A 17,471-nucleotide genomic window follows, 5' to 3' on the forward strand; every position below is an offset into this window, starting at 1 on the left:
ATCACAAGACAATGTTGTCATTACATGGGAGAGAAGACAACACATGTATGTATCATCTGGTCTCTCTCCCATGTCACACAAAACAACTAGTAATTCAGTTAAGGGGTCTCTGCCTATATAACCTTATCTAATTTAACTAATCCCATTGCTGAAACTTTGAAGAATTTAAATCCTTTTCTCAAAACCTCACAATGGGATAAAATTTCAATGTATGAACCCCTGGAAGACACAATCTGCATCTAACCCATAGCATGCTTCATAATCCAGGGGCAGGAACAGATATGGACATCATGAATATCTAGGCAGAAAATGAATATGAGTCAAGACCACAGTTCTCTCTGGAGTCCTCTTTTTTTCTCAATTTGTGTCCACATCAGCATGCCATGCACCTCCATGTTCAACACATAATGGTGACAAAAATCTTTGTAGGAAATGAAGTCTGTAGCTAGCAGTGAAGGTAAGAATAGATTTGAGGCTGAGGATGTATATCCTTACTGAAAAATGTTGGGACTACAGAGCTATGAAGAACACTCGGGACCATTCACATTGTCGGGGAGGGAAGAAGTTAAACACAAGAAGTTAGAATGGTAGAGAAGGAGGACTCATGCCTAAGATGAACCAAGAGTGCTCTTAGAGAAGCATAAACTAAGTCAAGGAGAATGAAGAACTTACAGCATTAAATGCAACAAAGTATTAGTGAGCATCAAGGGATGCGAGAACATCAGTAACTGCACACCTTCTGCTTCCAGCTTTACTTTTCCATCCTCTTTCTGTCGATCAAAGCCTTCAGCATCTCCTACTGAGGCACCCTGATAGAAGTCTAAGAGTTGATTTTAAAATTAGCATGTATCCAAATGATGAGTAACATCATCAATCCTCTCCTTCAGTTCTTTTATTTAACTGGGCTCTGTGTTTTCAGAAAGCTGAACCCCTTCTCTGGGATTTTACTCCCTCAGGACAAGCTTCCAATACATTTATCTAAACATTGCAATAACCTTGATTCCTGCTCCTTTCCTGACCCTTATAAATACATGCCTCTCTCTGTACTATGACCCACGTAATGCTGAGGGTGTTATTTCTTTTTCCCATCTAAACATTTCCTAAAGAAACCTAAAAATTTCCTGAACAATATCTATATGCTTTTATTTCTCCCTCCTTCCAACCACAGTGGAATACTTGTTGCTTCCTCAGTTGAATGTACATGTTTCATGTGTAATCATTGCCTTTATTTATTATGCTGCTACTGTTTGAAGGCCCTGAGTTCCCCTCTGTATTTTAGCTACAGATAGCTTATTTATCTTTCCACTTCAAAGTATAACTGAGAATAATTTCTCTAGTCCTAAAAATAATTTGTGTCACTTGTTAATAAGACATATACATGATCTTTTAATAGTCTTGGACTAAAGAAAAATCACATTTGATATGTTGCTATTTCCGTCTCTGTCTCCATGGCTTTGAAATGTTCTCAAAGATTTCACCCTTTCTATAGTTGTGCTTTCCAAACAATAGTAGTAGATATGAAACAAGTAATATTTATAACATTGTTAATATTTGTTACTGAGTAACAAAGTATTGAAAATAGTACATGTAATCAATTAAGTGATAAGAGATGTGACTACAGATTTTATGGATATTGTTTGATTGACATTCTCTGTGTCTGTGTTTGCTAAGTGAGTGCATGTGTGGGTGCCTGGATGCATGTGTGTGAATGCATGTGTATTGTTGTTGTTGTTGTTGTTTTAGATAGGAGAAAGGGTATATTCTTAGCCCTCCCTAAAAAAAACAGAGAAAGAAGGATGATGACACTGGTTGGCATTTTGAGACTGCAGATTATCATCATCATTATTGGGAAAGGGTGTTGACAAGGAAGGAAGTTGTCACATATCAGATAGAATAACAAAACTGAGCCTCCTAAAGCTATGAGGCAGATACAAGGGTCACAGGGACAGGAAAGGTTCAGTCTTTCCTTAACTTCAGAGAATAGGTCTTCTCACCATGTGCTTGGGAAAATGTCAAAATATCTCCTGGTCCTAGAAAAATGACTGTAAATTCTGTCCTCCCTGTGGCACACATTCCAGAAGGACCCACCCAAAGGGTGGACCATCTGTACTCCATTTACACCCAGGAGCAGAGGAGCACAAATCACAGACAAGCCCTTTCTTCCAGTTTGGATTCTCAGTTCTCCCACGCCAGCCCCCACGGCTCTTCTAATGGCTGAGGACTGGCTGTGCAGGCAGCCCAAGGAGAGTGACTTTAAGTGTTTTGTGTGATCCTGTCACTGCTCTTGGTCTCAGCCATTATAAATGGGGCATTCTACCATAATCTCAAAAAATAAAAGAAACAACTTCTTTAAAAGTTCCATTTTCCAGGCAGGGTGGTACACTCCTGTAGAGGCAGGAGGATCTAAAGGTCAAGGTCATCTTTGCCCACATTCCAAGGTCTAGATCATTTGGGTGAGCTGACAGTCTTCTGGTCTCTATGGTCAACAGCATGTATGTGCACATGCTCTCTCTCTCTCTCTCTCTCTCTCTTTCTCACTCACACACACACACACACACACACACACACGCACGCACACACACATACAAAACTTTTTTCCTAAAGTGAACAAAAAAATGCTTTAAATTTTTTTTCAGACCAAGTATGGTAATTAGGTTAGCTAAAGGCTTTAAGAAGGAGTTCTGGAACTTTGTCATAGCTTTGTTTTGGCTCTCTTCAACAGTACTGCTTTGGGTGACAGGGCCATCTTTGTAGTCAGCCTGGGACCCAGGCTTCATCACCATCTATAATCAATTAGTTGAAGGGCAGAAACAAAGGAGAAAGACGTACATGCAGGTGAATACAGGCCAGGACTGCATTTCCACTCATGGGCCTTTTTCTCAGGCATCTGGGCAAAGAAAGGCTCTCAACCTAAATGCCCATGATAAAGAAGAAAATGGTTCTCAAAACTGCTACTGAAACATCTGAGGTTCTAGTAGAAATCTGTGAAGCCACACCTTTGTATACATGGGTCAAATAGCTGAAGTGGTAGCAAAACCAGAAGTCAGTCAATCATAATTCCTATATCACATTAAGGTACTAAATGTAATAGACAAATTAATCTATCAAAGTTAAATCTTACAATGGTATACAGATACATTTCTTGAAAAATGTTCTTTATGGAAATAGTGCTTCCAAAAGATAACAGCTCACCAACTCTGATCTCTGGTGTTAACGCTCACTTATTACAATAAATTTTTTAAAGGGGATTAATTTAGAAATAATTTTCAAAGCTTCATTGTAGACTACACTTTGGTAATTATACAAAGTTCATTGTTAGAACCATGCCATGAATTGGTATATCAAATATAAACACTTTGAATTTAAGAGCAATGTATGCTTTTAAGGAAAAGTAGACTAAAGGTGGAATGTTGAGGAAAGTAACCATTACCACTAAGCACTTTAAAAATGTAAAGACTTTTTTATATATTTTCGTGATCTACCAAATGATCACATTAAATCTCCTGTCATATTTTGCATTTGTTCCATCAATACTATTGAACAAATACAACTGTATCCAATTATTTATAAGAATTAATTTATCCTAGTTAGGGTTACTATTCCTATGTTGAAACACCATAACCAAAAGCAACTTAGGGAGGAAATGGTTGATTTCACTCACAGTTCCATATAATAGTTCATCATCAAAAGCAGTGAAGACAGGAACCTGGAAGCAGGAGCTGATGCAGAGGGCATGAAGGCATGCTGCTTACTGGCTTGTTTCCCATCGCTTACTCAGCCTGCTTTCTAATAGAACCCAGGACCAGCAGCCCAGGGATGGCACTAACCACAATGGGCAGAGCCCTCCAGCATCAATCAGTTGAGATTCCTTCTTTTCAGGTTGATCTAGTTAATGTCAAGTTGACATATTGATATCCAGCACACTATTGTTGTATAAAAGTCATTTTGTCACCTCAGTATTCTATTAAATAACCTCATTTGCTAATGAATTCTGTCACAGAGTGTTACTTTCCTCTGACTGTGGAATTCTGGGGAGTTTATGGATAACCGCTTCACACTCAGTATGTGATCACTATTTATTCCTTGACAGTTAAAATTCCTTTTCTCTTTGAGAGTCGGTGACACTTTAATCACATACACGAGGCACTAGAGAGCATTTAAAATAGAGAAATCCCAAGAGAACTGCTATTTGCTAAGGAGATGAAGAAAGAGAATTTGGTGAGAAGTTTGAGAAGCAATGGGTGAAGATCACATGGTTGAAGTTGGAGACTGATGTTTTCTGGCATGTCTGTCAAAGCTTTCCTCTTAAGAAGTGTGAGGATGCATCTCACCATGATAATTTCTTGTAATTTTTTTCTACTCCTTTCGCTCCCACCTGCACTCATTTTTTTTAATGACTATCAAGGATTCCAGTTGTGCGCAGTAATTACTACAGAAGGCACTTTGATTCACAGGCAGTTGTAATCTCTGTAAGAGAAATTGCGAACTCGCCGAAGCCAACACTTCAATGAGTGGGCAACAGAGCCTGTCATTTAAACTCACGATGAGAGAAGCATGAGGCAAGATCCAGTAGTAATCAATCCTGAATGAAGAGCACTGGGAAAAACCATACCAAAGAGCATTTCAGTGACGAGGACAGTGTTTAGTTAAGTCTCCCTGGGTTTTGACTGAAGTCCTGTATTTACACTCATACTGAGTCTTGTTTGGGGAAATAAGAATTTTCAAGGAAACTTTGTTGACACACCAAGCAGAATTTTCAAATTATAGTGTCACATACATACGTCCATATATAAGATGTCACACATGAATACATAAAGGATTTTTTTTATATACTAAGAAAATACTATTGGAACAGAGCACAAAGATGAGCTCAGTGAAGCTCTGTGGGAAAGCAGCAAACTCACGTGTATTTATAAATATAAAATTTTTATGGTAGAGTGGAGTGGCTATGTAATATAATATAACATATAATATGTGTTAATGGCTGGGGTTATAGTCAGAGATAATGCTCTTGTCTCACGCACATGAGGTCCTATGTTCAATCCCCAGTCCTGCAAATGAAAGTATAACCTTAAATTTGTGCTAGGATAAAACATATTTAGCCTTATTCTTTCCACTGTAGTTTTCAACTATAGTTTCTCCAGGTAATGAGCCTGACATGGGGAATCCATCACATTCTGCCCAGCTTCCTTAATATCTGGTCATCAGAATTGCCATCCTGTCTCCTGGAAAAACTGTAAGAGGCCACAAACTGAACTCTTGGTTTCTCCTATTGCTCCACTAAGACCCCCCTCTCTTTTCCACATAGCAGCCATGCGATCTTTTAAAGGTTAACACCACTCTGTGAGAAGCTATTATATTTTGAAATAAATCTAAACTCTAGAACAAATTGTCTCTGAAACAGTTCTTATTGGCCTTTACCTCTGTCTTAAGCCAGCCACACACACAGGAAGCTCCTTCTCTCCTTATGGCTTCTATGGCCACAACACACTCTCATCCTTCGTGAGCATCCTTGCCCCACAGCACTCTCTCCTCCTTAATGCAGCATCCTTTTGTAGTGTGCATCAACAGCCACATCACGTCAGTCTCTCCTCTGAAGTCACCACCCCAGCACATCCTTGAAAGTGAAGACTATTTAGTCAGCTGGAGAGAAGGGTTGTCACACAAGCATGAGGACCTGAGTTAGCATACTCAGCATCTATGAAAAAAAGTAGATCTTTTCTGATTTTACTGTCCAATGACTTTGTCACAGTCATGTCTTTAATCTGCCAAAGGAATCCCACCAGCCCCAGCTGCCACTTTCTCATGCCATTAAAAGTCTAAAGTTCTTCTCCTTTCTCACAGTTAAGTCCCTGATGAAATGTGAACATTGGCTGTATTTAATAAAGAATAAGTGGAACATGCTATCTATTTTAAAAATAATAATGTATATTTCTCTTTAGTATTTGTTACTTTCTAGAAGTGTGTATTATTTTAATTTTATATTTCCTCATTCTGTTTTTTGGGGGAGTGCTTTGTGGTGTTGGGCACTGAATCCAGGACATTGAGCTTGAATAGGCAATCACTCCATCATGAACAGCATTCTAACTCTGGTCAGATGGGTTTTTTGTTTTTAATTTTGCTATGTAAGTTCCTATAATTAAATTGACTCTTGTATATATGGTAGAAATAGTTCTCTGTAGAGAAATTAATTGCACTGAATTTTTTTCTCATTTACTTGAAAATATTTTACCATCTCATAACCTTGGACTAATTATATACATTTCAGGCCTGGGGGTGTTCAATAGTTTATGTCACATTCTATCATTTCAGAAGTTTGACAGAATACAAGTAGCCAGCCATAAAAATTGACCTTGTTTCTAGAATTCCCTTCAGGGTTCAAAGACATATCCGGTCAAAGAGAGAAATAAATCTGTAATTGAAGGCTGACCCATTTGGATCCAACCTGAGTTGTGAGGGAATTCCAGATGATAAGGATTTTATAGGCATCCTTCCAGGCCAGACTCACTGATGTAGTAAGCAAGGCATCTTTCAACTTAGCTCAGCACTCCTGTGAGTCACAATTTCATCCAGCAGCAAGCACACCACAGCATATAGTCTGTCCCAAATCCATAACAAATAAGAAATAAAAGAATTTGCTGAATTATGTAACTCAAACTTTACTTTTATATGGCATATACTTTACATTTCTAGATATCAGTGTCTGCTGTCACTAGATGGGTTTTAACAAGCCATCAGTGTCATAGTTTGGCATCTATTAAAATGTATATTTTCTAATATGTATATAATGTATATAAGCCAGCTAATATGTATATAATGTATATAAGTTATTTGTATGATAATAATGACTTGGAAGTTTGATATGTCTTTGACACCTATTCATTCTCCATTACTGAATTTACTATGACTGAAGATTTCAGACTCCTCTGTCTTCCTCAACTGAGTGTGAGCTGTTTATGGCAAGAGTCCATATGTTAATCAGCATATTATTTCTGGGCCATAACAGAATTTCTGATATAAAGCTGGAAAGCAATGAGTGTTTATTGAATGAATTCAAGAAAGCATAATGGCCACATTGATAAAAGTCTTAAAATTAAATGAACGCTTCAGCAGAATCTCATTAAAGCAATTTGTAAAGTGATGCCTTTCAAAGAAAGACCCAGTTCCATGGCCACTGAGCTGTCTCCTGTTTGCTCACAACCTTTATTCCCTTGCTTCAAAGCCTTACCTTTTGAATGCAGTTCTGACCTTGTCTGTCCACATGCAGATTTAACCTGACCTCAGATCTGAAAACAAGTGATATTCACAATAATCTCATCCGACTTACACTGAACAATAAAAAAAAAAAAACTCTATAGTTCATTAAAACTAAGATATTCTATAGTGAATGTCTGTAAAACAGAGCTCTTCAGAACACTGGCATGTGACTTTAAATAGTAACAAGGAAAACACCTTTCAGTGTAGTATGAAAGACCATGTTTTATTCTCTTCTCATGAAAGCAGGTCAATAAGTTATGTAGTCAAATAGATAATAGCCAATTAAAATGAAGACATTAGTTTATAAGGCAGTTTTGTAAAACAAATCTGTTTAGTAGATTATAGCAATTTGAGGTTAGGCTTCATTAAGTAATTTGCTATTAGTTTAGTCCTCACATAGAATCCAGCCCATTTGCATCCCAAGCACACTTTTCAGGTCCATGTGTCCTTTTTCTAAAGCAGCTGTCTCTAAGGAGCATCTCCATGCTTAGTCGTTTCTTCCTCCTGTTCACAATTCATTGGTCCACTGTTGCACCAATCATTCTACATAATAAATCTGAATAAGCCACACCCTCTTCCTCATCTTGCACAGATGCTAAAGGACTCCGGGATAGAGGCTGGATGTGGATCAGTGCATCCCTTATGATTCTGTCTCTGCCTGTCGGCCTCATTTTCCTATGTCTTCCTACCCTCTGGACCACAGGGAACATTCTGTGTTTTACACCTGCCCTGTCTTCATTCATTAGTAGACATGTGTTCTTTAGCCTCCTTTGTGTCAGTGAACCAGGTGCTGGAGGTACAGGGATGAATTAAATACAGCCTTCCCTTCTGGAGCTCACAGCCTAATGAAGGAGGCAGAGGGAACAGTGAAGAACCTTCAACCTGGAGTAAAGAATACTGTAATGAGAATACTAGGAAAATGCCCATTAGAATGTCCTTCCAAAAATTATTCCCCAGACTAAGTTTTAAAAGGCAATGAAAAGTGGGGGGGGGGCGGGGGAAGGATTTGGGCATCAAAGTTCTCCCTTTAAGAATCCTGACCTATCTTCTTCTGAGTCCTGTTCATGCTTTACATTCAGATGCACCTGTCATGAGAGGGGCTGTCATAAAAGTTTTTCTATGCAGCCCTAAAACAGCACATAACAAGATATATGTTGTTGTCTTTTCAATAACTTCCTACTACAGCATCTTTTCAAGCATGTTTCCAATTCTCAGACACATTAACCTTTCTTTAATGTTCTGGAGAACATAGTAATTGATTGTTTGATGAATTAGAGTTGTAATCTTAGAGTGGACATCTTAGCATCATGCAGTTCAGCCTTCCGTCATACTAAGCAATAATTGCTTTTGCCATATTTATAGCAGAATGGTCATTCGGCTATTGCTTAATCACAAGCACTGACAATGAATATATGAATTTCAAAAACCTTAAATGCTCTGACTAGTGGTGGTCTGCATCTGGTTATACCCACTAGATATGGAATAATATTTTAATCTTAACATGCTAAAAGCAAAACTTCATTCACATGACTGTGTCTTAGAGGTACAATATAAATACAATTTATATTTTTAAAAGAATTTGAAGGGAGATACCCAGCATGACTGGGGAAAGCTGTTCCTAGTGGATTAATAAATGAAAATAACAGATGTGGGATATCACCTTTTGAATTTATTATAGGAATTTCACAAACAATAGAGGCTCTTGCTAGTCCTTTTGGTTGCCAACAAGAACTAGATGGTAAAATATCATCACTGAGGATACTACACATTTAAGTTCCCTGATAAAGATAAATCAAACTGAGGTGGAAATGTCCTTACTGCTGGCTACATTTCACAAGACCAAAAGGTCCTATGAAGGCTACTAGAAAGGAAAGAAAAGGTGTCAACAGTCTTACCTACCTGTGAATTCTAATAAGCTACAATATCAACCTGCCAGGCAAGATGTGCCCACAGGTGGTTTGGATTTGAAGCCCCCTCTATAGGAGAGAGTTCATGTCTAGTACTGTGAGCCTGACTAGAAACCCACAGAATATAGAGTCATACCCCTTAATAGAGAACATAATATATTGGCTAGCTAAATTAGCACAGCTTCAAATTGCTTTCCAAATATTTATGTTTATATTTAGAAAAACTCTACTCAGCCTTAATCAAAGAAGCCCTCACTTTCCAGTGTTTGTCAATAAATACAGAAACGCATAGTTTCACAAGATGCTAAGCATAAATAATTGTTGGATGCTCAGACTTAAATAAAACTGCTGTCCCCACTAAGGCTCAGTGGACACTGCAGAAGACAGAACTAAAGGAATGTGGGAAGAGAGAGATAGGAAGAACTGCAAAGTGCCATTTTCTAAGCAAAACCACAATTATTACAGAAACAGCAACTGTAGATGCTGGCTCTGCACATGATTGAGCAAGGCTGCCAGCAACTAAACATGAGGTAGAGGAGGGGTTCAGGGTACACTACCCATCACTTCTGAGCTATCCAATAGAGGTGTCGTTTAGTCCCTAATGATCCCACCAACTCCAATATGTAGTTCTAATCCAGTGGTCATACAGATCACCCTGACTAAACTAAATGGGTCTCCAAACCAACCCAAAAGTCATGAGCCTAAGAAATGGACTGGTAGGCAGGAGCAGGGCATGAAGGCACAGGAAGAAAGCAAGAGAATGTGGACGAGAGACTAATGGAAGTGTCAAAGAACCGGCTGTTTAAAGAGACAACTGAGAGCAAATAGTGAGAGTGGGGCTGAGAGCAAATGTCTTTCTCATCACTCGCCAAGACTTTCTCATCTTCCAAAAGCAGACCACACCCATGCAAACCATAACGCTTTCAGATTTCGAATTTATGTTCTAAAACACAATTTGCAAGCTTACATCCCTTATTAGTTTTCCTGTGTTTTTTGGAAATGTCATTTCCTTCTCCAACTTTTAGAATCTTGTTTGTAAGCCAAGTATCTAATTTCATCATAAATAACACAGCTGCTAAGATTCTATAGGACAAAACATCCAGGAAAGAAATGCCCAGTGCATTTTATCCTTAGGTGCTGACCATTCTTTCTGATAGTAGAAATCTCAGGAAGCAACCAATGTCTTCCCTTCATGTGGAGCTCAGGTTTCCAGAGGCAAAGATTCCTCATATCATGATGATGTAACACCCATGGCTTATAAGTCTCCTTTGGAGTATAGTTTTATGCCATTTCCATCAGATCTGTACCCACAGGAGATTTGATTTTACCATATTTTGTTATGTGATACTCAACAGCCTTTGGATCACAATTGATGCTAGATATCTTTGAAATGAAATCATCCACTCTCAAAAGTCCAATTTACAATGTCCTTCTTATGCTTTGTAGCTTTGTATCCTGATGGTTAGACTTGTGCTAATTTTAAAACATTATTAAAGTTAAGATGATCAAACTTCAACATTAACAGTACTGATATAGGGATCTAAGCTTATCTATTCATTTCTTTGGTAGTTCATACAAAGTTATTAAACTAACCTTCAGGTTTGATGCCATATGTAAGTTGACATATTTAGTAAGTAGTAAAACCATGATTTCATCTTCGTTTTCTTGTTGGAGATCTATCACTAATCTCAATGCTTCTCTAGCATCTAAGTGCAAATCCTTAATTAAATAGCATTAGTAGAACTAGAGTTCTAGACTATAGCATTTAAGGTATTTATTTCTGAGAGGCACTAGATCCTCTATGTGTATAATATATAAAAGTGCCTAGATGTACAGCTGTGAAACATACTTTGCATACCAAAATCATAATAGAAAAAGCTTTATTCAGTTTGGGATGAAGAATTACATTGGATGGTGAGGCAATATTTAGTGTGCATTTCCAGCCTGCTTAGACTCATGACTCATTTGTATCATTCAGGTTTAACAATAACCTAACACTGGGAGGTTTTGTATTCCATGTCTATCATCATCAGAGTTAATGTCTTCTGTGCCCACTAACTTTCTTTATACTAATTTTTAATTAGCATGGCTGGCGTATGATGAAGAATGAGTCATCTGATAAAATTGTAGGTGTTCTATATTCATCCTGAGAAGAGCAGAAAAGATCCAAAACAAATACCTAGGTTTTCAACTTCATTCTTTGCTGTCATTGTGAACATTACCTTTGATTTTGCATGTTAGACAAAGGAAAAGATTTGGGGTTTTAAGCCATTTTTCAGTAAATACTTAAAATTAGAAATGCGCCCAGATATTAGTTAGGAGGACTAGGCAGTCTATGGGGCCTCTGGTAGTGGGTCAGTATTTATCCCTAGTATACGAAGGGACTTTAGGAGGCCATTCCACATAAAGGAATATTCTCTCAGCCTAACATGTGGGGCAGGGCCTAGACCCTCCTCCCAATGATATGACAGACTTTGAAGATTCCCCCATAGAAGGCCTCACACTAGCTGGGGAGCAGAAAGGGGAATGGGATGGGGATTGGACAGGAGGCTGCTGAAACCAGGATTAACATGTAAAACAAGCTTGTTTCAAATTTAACTTAAAAAAAAAAAGAAAGGAAGAAATGCTCCAGGGATACACAAAGGTATATGTACTACATAAAGCTGTAATCCTCTATAGATTAAACCAAGTTTCTGTTGCAAGGTAGTGGGATGAGTAGTAACTGTATGAAGCATGACTGAGCCTCCATGAAAGCAGAAGCAATATCCATGCACTTAATTCTGTTATGAACCTGGTTGTTTGATTCTTTTGTTCCTCTCTAGGTAAGTAGCAGCAAAAAAAAAAAAAAAAAAAAAAAAAAAAAAAAATGCATGCTTCATTATGATATGGCAGAGAAAATGTCCTAGAAGACCTGTGCCAAGGACACTGTAAAAACTGAGACTTGTCTGATTCTCTCTGATCCACAATACAGTTTTCCTTCAGACTTTCACAGCCTCTCCTTCTGCCAGTTTTTGACAGTAGTTAATGCTGCCTGCTAATAGCTATAATTGATAGCATGTTGTTTTGTGATCTTTCCAATATTTAACCCAAAGACAAGCAACAAAGTATGTGTTTGTAAGAGGAAAGTTCTAGTCTACTCTATCACTTTCGGCACGTACATCTGAATTATCTAGCCCTGTTCAGAATTATCTACCACAAGTTCCCACCTGGAATCACCTCATTCATGTCCAAAGCCATCAATCGGTATAGAAAATTAAGCAAGTATACCTTAATAAACCATTAGTAAATGCCAAGAGTTAGGAAAAGATAAGCACTAATAGCAATTTGAACATGTCTCATTGTCTGACCATCATTTCACAATGTGAAGTAATTGTCTTGTCATAGAAGAGGGACAATTTTAAAAGAAAATTCCTTCAAGGTATTCCTGCCTCTTTAAAGTAGAATTATGTACAAGTTAAAAATTACCTTATCCCCTATAAGGTAGAATAAAAATGGTCTATCTCATGATTAGATTCTATTAACTCATCCTAAAAGTCCTGGACAGTGGACCTGAAAAGCACATCTATTTGTAAGAATGGTAATGTGACCTGCAAATATACTTGCCTTTACCCTTTATGTCAGTCCCTCTGCAATGATGTTTTTCCCTCTAACATTGACCCTCACTAGTCTTTCCTGAAGCAACTGGCTTGTCTGAAAACACTATTCTTCAAGCTTTATCACAGTCACTAGTTGAAAGACTAATTTGCAAGCCCCACCCCAAGGAACTTATTTACTATATCTATTTTGGATGTAGTATGTTGAAAGTACTTGAGAATACATGGAAATCACTGGTAATCTACGAGCATTTTATTTTCATAATTCTGAGAATTTTTCTGAGATGGGTTAATGTCCTTTATTGTGGGGATGTTTCTAAACTCTTATTTCATGCTCTGTTCTATCTACTTGGTCTTGCTTGGGTCTCTTCCTTTGTTCTATGACACGTGCTTTTGATGGAGTTAGAACTTGAGTTGCATCACCTCCACCACCCTCCACAGATCCAAAATACAGCTCAGCCTCACTCTTTTCTCTTGAGCTGATAGTAGCCAAATATCTATCCCTAATGGGAGCTTTCTCCTCATGTTTGCCTTGTGATGGGCAGGTGAGAACTAACTCAATCAACTGTAAATCCACATTATGATGTCTGTGGAGGGTAAAGAAAAATTCCAAACCATTAAGCCAGTAGGTAGAAAATGAAAAAAGTTGCTTCTTTTTCCATAAAATGTGTCTTGATTTGAATCCTAGTCTTAGATTTTCTTGAAAATATCATTAGTGACCCAGAAAGATGTCAGAACTGTCTAGAGGATTTTTTCCTGTCCTTTCTAATTTCATGTTTCTCCTTAAACAATGGAGGCAATGTGACAGCTGTATCCTGTTTTCTTGTTTCTACATGGCCTGAGGGCATATGTACTAAGGAACCACTTTCTCATAAACATAAACATATACACATACACATACACATACATATACATATACATATACATGTACATGTACATATACATATACATATACATATACATATATATACAAGAATCATCAAAGCGCATACACAGTCTTTCTCATGTGCAGGATCCAGGCATTCTAGTGGTAGATGGAGAGACAGAAAAACACTATGTAGTTTAAACCAGCTGATATGTGCAGTGTGTTTTAATGTGCACATCTAGTTTTATAAAGAAGAAAGAAAACTAACAAAAGCCTGTTAACCTGCCATTACTAACATAACTCATTGGCCATTTGACAAAAATTGTCATCTAAAATTATCAGCAATATTTATGTGGGAAATGATTAAAAGAATATTCCAAGAAAGATGAACAAAAACGTATTTTAAAATTAAAAATGATTCTAAAATGCACATTTTTATGATAGAGTATGCCCACCAATAAACCTATCTGAACAATCTAAATCATTAGTTTTATAGACGCTTTTCTATAGAAAAGGCCTATTGATTCTGCTTTGTGTCTAATATACTTTGTGTATATGAGTACAAGTATATTATGGGGTAAATAACATGTGACTCTCTCATAAAAATCATGTTGGAAAAAAATGTTGGAAGATAACTGTGACAATTTTTCTTTGCTTAATATATAGCACCTACTTGTTTTCAGGAAAGATTTGATAAATGTTATCAGTTAGTCATAATAAAGAACCAATAGCAACAACTTAGAATGACATTTTGGAACATACAGATGTTCTGATAGATTAAGAAGGATTTGAAATAAGCAAGATGTATTGTTTTAATTCTAAATTTCAGTGCAAGTTATCTCATTGTATAGATCCTTACTGCAAGGGTTAATAATGTATTAAACAATATTTAAATATGTTTCTCATATTTAAAGACAGATATTTGGGCTGCCTGTAGCCAGGTCTAAATTTTTCTCACAAACACAAAAATATGAATATTTTAACACATCCAGACAGATGTTTGAGCAAACTTCTCAAGTTTTGAAGCCCAGAAAATGTTAAAAATATGTATGTAAATATAAGACTATCCTAATAGTATAACAATTTATTAAGTGACAGCACTCATAATGGGCAGGCTAACCTATAAGGTACATTAATTAACATGTGAGATTTTTTAAAAGTTCAAGTAAGTGAAAATTGGAATGCACTTGCCTTAAAGTTATGAATTGAGTTTTTCTATAGTATTAAATTTTCTCACTAAGCTATTTCCTTGCTCCCCTAGTTCAGTTTATCTTGTTGTGATAAAACACAGGGCAAAAGCAACTTGGGAAGGAAAGTGGGTTTTTTTTATTAATTTTTTATTTAAATTAAAAAGCAATCTTGTTTTACATACCAATCCCAGTTCCCTCTCCCTCCCATCTTCCCATCTCCCTGTCCCAACCCCTTCTGCTCTTCAGAGAGGGTGGGGCCTCCCATGGGGGGGGGGATCATTAAAGTCTGTCACATTATTTGGGGCAGAACCATGGCCCTTCCCCTGTATCTAGGCTGAGAGAGTATCCCTCCATAGAGAATGGGCTCCAAAGAGCATGTTCATGCACTAGTGATAATTACTAGTTCCACTGCCAGCAGCCCCACAAACTGTCCAAGCCCCAGTTGGGGAGAAGAAAGAGTTTATTTCATCTTAGAGATTATATTCCATCATCAAGAAAGGCAGAGGCACGAACCTAGAGATGTGGACAAATTCAAGCAGCAAACATGAAGGAATGCTGCTTATCGATTGGCTTGCTTCACCTTCATTGTCGGATACCCTGTTTAACACAGTAAAGGTCCACCTGCCCCAGGGTAGCACTGCCCACAGAGAACTTTACCCTCCTACATCAACTGGCATTCAAGATGTCCCACAAGCATGCCCACAGGTCAGTTTTACAAGGAGATTTCTCAACTGAAGTCCCATCTTTCTGACTGTCAATTTAAAAGCCAAGGCTAGCTATCACATGTCTACCTATCCTCTTGGGAACTTGAAATACAAGTACAAATGTGACCCCAAAATTTCCATTAGAATTTAAGTAAAATGCATCTTCTGATTTTAATAATCAGTTTTGAATATAAATGAACATTATCAAATAGTGTCATCTTTGATGCAACAAACTCTACTCCCCATCCCCAATGCAGCAACACCCTATTTCAATCATACTTCCTGTCACAGTAGCTTTGTCAGCATAATGAGGACTGGCACTTAATAGATGGTTAGACTATATACATCTCAAATTTAGGAAGTGATGGCTGAGTAACCTGTAATTTCTCATGCAGTTAGGTAATAATTTGCAGGCAAGGTACTTAGATTTAGTTGTGATTGTGGTATTAAGTGAAATTCATGTGCTTAGATAGCCCTTCTTCCAAAATCAGTTTTTTATTTAATTTTTAAAAGGTCCAAAATTTTAGTTAAATGTGAGGACTTTTTGTTCACTTACATATTTGTTTCAGAGGGTCCTGAGAATGAGAGATGAGGCACAGCCAAATTTAGCTGGGAGTTGTGAGTAATTATCATACTGTTGTATTGCTGTTAACTATCAAGAACTATTGATGAGTTTTTGTTGTTGTTTTGGGATTTTTGTTAAGTTCTTTTGTTTGTTGTTTTGCTTTGCTTTGCTTTTAAAGAGCAAATATGTATAGTGCTTTTACAGGGAACCTAAGTTTGGTTCTCAGCACCCACACTGCAGAACACAACCATCTGTAATCCTGGTTCTAAAGGATCTAATGCCCTCTCTGGAGTCTATGGTCACTGCACTGATGTATGCACACCCATACAGAGACAAATGCATATACACAGGACAGTGTCCCCTTGTTTCTAAATTAAACTTCATTTCTAAAAGACAAATAGAATCTTAACTCATGGAGTTGAACATACACTACAGACTTAAGTATTTCCCAGCTCTTCTTAGACATGCTAATGCATAAGATAGCAGGAAACAGCTACTGGCCAGTTGTTTTGTGAGACTTTGTATCATCATGTCTCCCTGACATATCCAGAATCGTAGGGTAAAAGTCTGCACATTTGTGTAGACTAGTACCTTTTCCACTTAGTGGACACTTCACTATCCTTTCCTTCATAAACATATAAACCAAACTAATCATTAAACAATATCAGGCATTTTTAAACAGAGTCCAATTGTGTGATATATTTGAATAGGACTCCTCAACTCAGGAGGTCAAAGTCTTAAAGGAACCTAGAGAAGAAAATTAAATATAGTAGAATATCTTAGGTAGAACCCTGAAACAGACTAAAATAATATTGGGTAATCAACACTATCGAATCTAGCTAATGATGTACAAATATTGTTTTATTAACTATAATGAGTCATGTTAGTGAAAGATGTTCAGCATTGGAAAAAATATAAATAGTGAGTTTGTGGGAAATCTATACTACCTGTTTGATTTTTCTACAGTTTTAAAAGTATTATGAAACACAAAGCCTATTTAGTTTTCAAAAATATATGTTAGCAAAGCCCAGACTTCTTTATGTAATCTTTTTCCCCTGTATTCACTATTTACTCTACACACACACACACCAGAGAGAGAGAGAGAGAGAGAGAGAGAGAGAGAGAGAGAGAGAGAGAGAGAGAGAGATTGGGCCGAAAAAAGAGTATGGAATTTTATTAGGAATAGTAAAAGACATTGAGGCACACTGAGACTCGGATGCTATGGAAGGCAGCTCTGTATCCAGAAGGTGGCTGTTTGAATCTGGATAATTAACTTCATCTCTAAGATGTGTGAAGGTACCATAACAATTTTAAAAGCACAGTGTTTTTAGATTCTTTTACTAGGTAATTTGATATTTGACTGGTACACAGTGAAGAATCGGATGGGAAT

Source organism: Phodopus roborovskii, unplaced genomic scaffold (genome assembly GCF_943737965.1).
Source record: "Phodopus roborovskii unplaced genomic scaffold, PHOROB, whole genome shotgun sequence".
NCBI lineage: Eukaryota > Metazoa > Chordata > Mammalia > Rodentia > Cricetidae > Phodopus > Phodopus roborovskii.